This window comes from Gymnogyps californianus, chromosome 4, assembly GCF_018139145.2.
Source record: "Gymnogyps californianus isolate 813 chromosome 4, ASM1813914v2, whole genome shotgun sequence".
NCBI classification, from domain to species: Eukaryota; Metazoa; Chordata; class Aves; order Accipitriformes; family Cathartidae; genus Gymnogyps; species Gymnogyps californianus.
The window spans coordinates 57,834,856-57,842,386 of record NC_059474.1 but is presented as its reverse complement, the minus strand read 5'-3'; the positions used below and the strand labels follow the sequence as shown (position 1 = coordinate 57,842,386).

General features: G+C 43.8%; 1 long non-coding RNA gene across 1 annotated transcript; it reads left to right on the top strand.

Annotated features, from left to right (window-relative positions):
• The first annotated feature begins 5,084 nt into the window (after positions 1–5,084).
• On the top strand, positions 5,085–5,944 carry LOC127016300 (uncharacterized). The gene is made up of 3 exons (XR_007766470.1): positions 5,085–5,171; positions 5,572–5,619; positions 5,901–5,944. It is a non-coding gene; the product is annotated as an uncharacterized LOC127016300 (long non-coding RNA).
• The last annotated feature ends 1,587 nt before the right edge of the window (positions 5,945–7,531 follow it).

Sequence of the window (7,531 nt, the reverse complement as noted above, 5' to 3'; positions counted from 1 at the left end):
ATCACTCGCTTTTAGCAATTGGCCTTCGGTAATGGAGTTCAGCCAATAAAAATATCTTTTTATAAGCAGGATAAAACCAGTGGCATACAACAGGAGGGTAACTGAATTGCTCACAGCTTAATGACACCTCTAACTACGCAATAAAGGTGCCAGGTTTCTGTGTAAATTGTTGTACACTATAGAGTTGTGGGGTTTAATATTAGTGAGCAGATTCAGTGTCTTCGAGCCCTGTTCATACACTCCAAAGCACAATGGCTAAAGGGATCCCCTAGACTCTAATGAGAATCATGTGTATTTGATGTTTGAGAACACTAAACATCGCGTCTGGGCCTGGAAACCTTGAAGAGCCCTATGGGATCACAACTTCTCCTGTCCTCCAGCTGGTCCAAGAAACTGAGGTAAGATAACAACGTTTCCTGAGCTAACTCAGAACTTGAGAGGGATGGAAGTCAAAGTGTCTCTGTTGGACGCCCTTCTGAATCCTACTAATCAAATTTCTTGCCTTAGACAGTCTTCCAGTTATTTTCCTCATTTAAAAGCATAACTGGCAGTGCTCAGTGCTTATTTGGGTTTAGTTCTCTACTTACATCCGGCTGGACATCAAGATGGTCTTTGCTGAGAACTCTGGTGTTGTCATCACCAGCTGAGGTGGCACACATAGCGTGAGCTCCCAGATGAGGAGCTCTTGCTCTTGTGCTAGACCTGAAGCCAGGGATGTGAGAGTGCATTTCACTGTGCCACTCTCAATATTTATACCTAGATGGAAAGGTCAGGAAAAAGGGGAGAAAGTTTACTTGCACTTGGCATCCCAAAATACTGGTATTAAGATCCAATGAGTAAGTTCCAACATTTGCTGGAGCGAAATAATAGGCAAGAGACTTGTTCTTCTAAGTCAGCCAGCATTTTTTTTTTCTTAATTTAAAATTTGGATGTTGCCTTTGATCTGTTACCAATCACATATCAGGATATACTTTTGGCTGCTTATCTTTTTTCTCTGGGCACTTGTGCTACACGTGTATTATTGTGTTCATCTGGGAATAAAATAATGTAAAAACATACTTTTAACTGGCAGTGGTCCCTTTTTTTTGGCAGAACTGCTGTGGAGCAGCTGTGTGACAACCTGACACACAGGATCCGAGGAAAATGTGTTTTAGGAATGGACTGTGCAGCTTTTCCAGTGGGAGTGTTGGTGGGGCTTCCCGTTACGCTTCCTCTGTGGATGGGGAACATGCCATAAGGGGGAAGACTGACAAGGCGCTGTTCGAGGGCCACAGCAGGAGGGGAACCAAGGGCAAATCTTCCTTCTCCTTCCACGTCAGACTGCTGCGTGGGCCAAGAGCACCTCAGAGGTACAGCCAAGAAACACAGCTGTCTGTCCCCCTGGTGATTTCACTAGCTTGCAGGGCCTGAGGGTTGTAGCCACGGTCAGTGTTTTTTCCCAGGGGTACAAGAAGGCGTGATCACATCTGAGGACATCAGTCACAACCCTTGCTAGGGACCGGACCTTGGTGGGGTGGTGGTGGATACGAGCATCCTTGAGATTTTATTCATAGGGATTTTTGCGAGACTGTCCCACAGCTGCATCTCAGCATCAGTGGTGTCTGTGTAGAAAGAGGTAGTGCATGAGGTGGGGGGGGACAGCAACCTCTCCCCCTCCCCTGTGCTCACTCCTCTTGCTTTGATGCCACCTGCTGTAGCTCTGGCTTTTGATGACTGGTTTCTTGTTTGCTGGCTCTGTTGTATACGTAGGTGTCGTGGTTTAACCCCAGTCAGCAACTCAGCACCACGCAGCCGCTTCCCCCTTCCCCCTCCCAGTGGGGTGAGGAGGAGGAAAGAGGGGAAAAAAAAGTAAAACTCGTGGGTCGAGATAAGAACAGTTTAATAACTAAAGTAAAATATAATACTAACAATAGTAATAATGAAATATAATAATAATAATAGTAATGAAAAGGAATATAACAAAAAAAGAGGGGGAGGAAGGGAAAAAAAACAAACAAAAAAAACCCACCAGTGATGCACAATGCAATTTCTCACCACCCGCTGACCAATGCCAGAGCTGCAATCTGACCCTCACGGCCAACTCCCCCCTGTTTATATACTGGGCATGACGTTCCATGGTATGGAATACCCCTTTGGCTAGTTCAGGTCAGCTGCCCCGGCTATGCTCCCTCCCAGCTTCTTGCACACCTGCTTGCTGGCAGAGCATGGGAAACTGAAAAGTCCTTGGCTTAAGATAAGCGCTACTTAGCAACAACTAAAACATCGGAGTGTTATCAACATCATTCTCACACTAAATCCAAAACCCAGCACTGTACCAGCTACTAAAAAGAAAGTTAACTCTGTCCCAGCTGAAACCAGGACAGTAGGTCAGCAAACTACTTTTCGCAAAGCAGCCACGCGAAGAGCAGGCCAGTTGTGCAAACTGAGAGGCAAAACTGTGTGTGTTTGCGTCGGGGTTGGCAGAGCATTTCTGAAGGAAAGGATGTGTTTTACTATTCCTGTCACTCTGCTGTGTCCTCAGAAAGCACTCTCTTCACCTGCCTACAGTGCACAGGGCACACCTCTCACGGCTTAAATCAGGACTTGCGAGATGGGACTGTGGCTGGGTGGGTTCGGGGCTGTTTGTGCGGGTGCCGTTCTGGGGAGTGGGGACCTGCAGCGACGTTGAGCCCCGCGGGCTCCAGCTCTCCCAGCAAACGCTGGCACGGCATCAGCCCTCACCAGCCAGCTCTGCTCCAAACAGCGCCTGGTACGGCTGGCAGTCAGCTCACGCTGGGGTCAGCTGTCCACAGATAGAGTGCACATCGACACCCTGTTGGGGAGAAGGGTATTTAATAGTATGGATGCATGGATATAGATTTAATAGCATGGATATGGGTATTATGTGCTATCTAACCTCAGGGCCAGAGGACAGTCCCAGGCATGTTTAATTGACTGATAAAGCAGTGGCCTCTGTGGAGTTCATGGAGACTTGATTTCTGTTAAGTTGATATTATTACAAACTGAGCCATTTTGAAAGAATAATCTTTCTTAAACCGAGTAGAATATTACATGGCTATGCCACCAGACCTGAGAGGTTTTGCATTGCCTATGGAAGCTTAATGTTACAAGCTTCCTTGCGGAAGAGACAGATGGGCACTCGCTAAGATATACATCCAGTCCTTTTGTTGTTGCAAAGCCAATTTTCTTTGAAAGGCTTTTTTTTGTTGGTTGCAGTAAGAAGCCACAGATACTGAACCAGAGTGTATGCATGCTGCAGTAATCCTGCTTCATACGTAGGGGAATTCTGTCTTGGACCATCCTGACAGGGGAAGAAAATCTGGTGAGTCCATTTCTTCGAGTTTTTGATCTAAAGGGGGTGCAGGGGCAAAAGGCAAGGGAAGAGGTGATGCGGTGCCCCGCTTCTGCTGGGGCACCAGTGGTATCAGAGCAATGATGGTATCTCCCTGAAAACCCATGTAAGTGGCGATCCCAAACTTCAGCATTCTCTGAGTACACACTGTACCTTGTCTTTCCAGGCGTTTGCCAAACTCAAAATGAATATCAAAAGGATTCTGGATGAGAGTCTGAAATGAGAACATGGGCTGTTGAAATGCGTGAGGAGGAAAAACCTGGGTGAAGAGTGTAAGAGGACTATTCCTGGCCTGAACAGAAGGTTAAAAGTCATAAAGTAGAAGGTTAACAAAAATTACTGGAAAAGTGCTGTAGTGTCTTGTGGTCAGAGAAAGGCAGGATTTGGCTGTATCACAGAGAGAGGACCGTCCTTATTCTGTGAGCTAGATAAAATACTTGGCTCCCTTGCTCAAACACTTAGTACTGACCTCAGCCTATTGGGTGCAATACCCATGTGTGCGCACACACGCGCACGCAGTATATGTAATTACACATAATGTTTCCTGGTACATAGAGTACAGAGATGCTGTAGAGATGGCCCTTTTGCTCGAGGGATGTGGTGCCTGTGATACCTGTAAAAGAGTGGTTTGATGACAGTGGAGGCTTGTTCCTGGGTCTTGGGGAGTCCTTTAATAGCTGGATTACAGGAAAACAGTAAAGGGGCAAAAATCTGCCCAGGTACTACAGAATGAGGTTAAATATTATAAATAGTAAAGAAGGAATTGGTTGATTCTTAACAGCTATTGGGAAGCAACCTGAGGAAAACTAATGGTGGAGTGCCTGATCTATAGAGCGGGGAATTATTTGTGTCTTTATCCAGAAAATTCAGGTCCACTTTGCTTGTTTGACATGTTACTAAGAAAATGAGGGATAGATCTATACTTTGGACATGTATCAAGCATGTGTAAGCGTGATATCCTATCTGGCTCTCTGGAGTGAAATTAGAGATTTCTTAGGACAAAAAAGGCAACCTAACATGAACAGTCCAGTGAGTACTCACATCCAGTAACTGGAGCACTATCCTGTCCTGGTTTTGGCTGGGACAGAGTTAACTCTCTTCTTAGTAGCTGGTACAGTGCTGGGTTTTGGATTTGGTGTGAGAATGATGTTGATAACACACTGATGTTTTAGTTGTTGCTAAGTAGCGCTTATCTTAAGCCAAGGACTTTTCAGTTTCCCGTGCTCTGCCAGCAAGCAGGTGTGCAAAAAGCTGGGAGGGAGCATAGCCGGGCAGCTGACAGTATATAAACAGGGGGGCATTGGCTGGGAGGCACGGATCGCGGCTCTGGCATCGGTCAGTGGGTGGTGAGCAATTGCATTGTGCATCACTGGGGTTTTTTCCTTCTCCCCCCCTTCCTTTTTTTGTTATATTCCCTTTCATTACTATTATTATTAATATAGTTCATTATTACTATTGTTAGTATTATAGTTTACTTTAGTTATTAAACTGTTCTTATCTCAGCCCACGAGTTTTACTTTTTTTTTCCTTTCCTCTTCCTCACCCCACTGGGAGGGGGAGGGGTGAGCGGCTGCATGGTGCTGAGTTGCTGACTGGGGTTAAACCACGACATACCCTTATCACCATAATGTTACCCAGGCTGTTTGTCAAGTTTAAGATGACAAAAAAAAAAAGTAAACCATTGGTTTTTTTTAAAAATAGGCTATCTACCTGAGCCCAAAGCAACCAGCAAGAGCACTGTCTAGAAGACAATTTGTTTCAAACCAAAGGAACAGGGTTTGGGCTTGGAAGAGGTCATACAAGTGCACAAGGAGAATTGGTAAGAGCAGAGCAGCTAAAATGTGATTTGATTCATTTTGGACTTACAATCCTGAAAGCCTACATGGAGCTGGTGTCTGAACTCTGTAGGTGCTTCAGTCTGTACTGTTAAAGTTGTCTTTGTGGTTCCTGAAGGTCTTCAGGCCGTTGGCATCTTCCTCTCAACCAAATAAAGCACTATGGATGTTCAAAATGCATTTCCTTACTTATCGCTAGGTCAGTTTGATGCAGTAGGTGTGCTTGGAGAATGTATTAACTTTCAAAGCTTGAGATTTCTGTATTCTTTCAAACCACTACTGGAACTTACCACTAAAATGTCTCTTATTTCTTTCTAAAGTTGCAGGTTTACACCAATGCATTGCTCATCTCTATTTTTTTTTTTTTTTTTTTTTTTTAATTAGTGTGGAAAATCTGAAGTCATAAAACCTTGTGTGACTACAGGACAGCAGGTAAGGAAGTGTTTTAACTACCAGGAAAACTTTGATAATTTGGTGTTTGAGAAATAGATCTATATAAATAAAAATTGCATAGGATTTACCTGGGCCTCAGTTGACAATGACTATCTTTCTAACATTTACAATTAAGATTTTGAAGACAGACAGCTGTAGTTTATCTTGTTGTGTATCTCTAAATGCAGAGTGAACAGGTTTCAAGGTGACTGTCACAGTGCATAGCTTGATCCAGTCTCTGATTTTAGCAATCTTTGTGACAATTACTGTCTCATTTGCAGGGAGGAACAACCTATAAGGGGGCGTATATGGAGAGACCTGGCACTTGCGTTGGAGGCAGGTGCTACTGTTGCATCTTTTCTCTAGGAGGACAGAGCAGGATGATGGAGGCTGCTGTCATGAGCACTCCTCTGCTCAGGGTTGTCTTCTCATGGCTAATCTGACTTTTATTAGGGTGGTTGTTGTAATCTCCAACTATATTAAAACCAATGTTTTGACCTCCAAGTCTAGGGTAATTTATTGAAGCTTTTCTCCAGAATGAATGGGGTTTATTGAAAGCACTCACTAGTGACTGACTGACTTAATGACACAGCTCTGATGAGAGGTGAGGTGACTGTATAGAATGGAACCTGGAAACAAAATCTTGTATCCATCCCTTCCGTTGTACTCGCTTTGATGGCAGCAAATGCCGTAAACGCAGACTGCCGCTGGTCACGGTACCTGTAATTTATAAAGAATCTTTATTTTCAATCTTTTTTGGGGAAAAAAGTTCAATGTGTCTTTTAAAACCACTAAATTATAAGCTGGCAAGAGGTTATACAGTACATTTCATAAGTGTTTTTGTGTTAATATAGTGCAATTTCTTCTGCTTACCTAAGTATTTAAGCAGGAATTTCTTTTGGCACAGTTACCTATTTATTAAACCCTCAGCAGGAAGGGCAGTTATAACCTACTTCATAGGAAGACCTCAGGGCCTATTCTCATCTCTTTCTTGAGGCTCATATGAAAATGGCCGTATCATCTCTTCTGTCCTGGCTGAGGTGTGTGGCTGTATGGAGCTGCCTGAAATGGCGGTGCAGCTGGAGAAGGATCGTCGCAACAGAACCACTGCCCGACCTCGCCTTGTCTCTTCAGAAACACTGAGAGAAGGTGACACAGACAGTGTCATGGCACAACCAGCTGCAGAGGTGAGTGACTGGCAGCCATAGCAGCTCCTTCTGAGCCAGACTCACAAAGACTACCTCCATGTCCACTGGCAGCTGAGACTGCAGTTGTTACAAGGCTTCACAGTGCTACTTGTTTGATTGTAACAATGAAGTGCATTCGTAAAACACAGAGACCCCAAATCCTCCTCGTGTCCCCTGAGTACTTATTTCTGTTTACCTTTGGAATTCATTCAAATTCTGGGTTCTAAGGGCCATTTGTAAAGGGGCAAAAAACTCTTTCAGTCTTGCATAGATAGGAGATAGGTTCCTATTTTAACCAGGGAGTCTCAATCTCAGAAAGCTTTAGTAATATGTGGTAAAGACCATCTTCATCCACTGTAGATGAACCAGACCAAAATGTGTTAATCTTGTTTGGTGTCAAAGGACACAACAGTTTGTGCAGGTTCAGTAGTGTGTGGAACTCTGGTAGCTGCTGCTGCTTGTAAAATGGACATTTTATATTGCAGAAGCTCCTAATTACCTGTGAAACTGTTCTTAAAAAAAGCTAGGTTGAAAATTGTTGTTCTTCCTTTTGAATAATACATATAATGTCCTTGTCATATTATAGTGAAATGTGCTTTTTTTTTTTTTTTAAATCTGGTAACAAGAGCTACTTTGCTTTGGTTGAATTGTCCACCTTTTGGTTCATTTCACTGCAATGAAAATGAGACTTTTGATCCAGAAATGAAAACAAGATTTCCAACCAG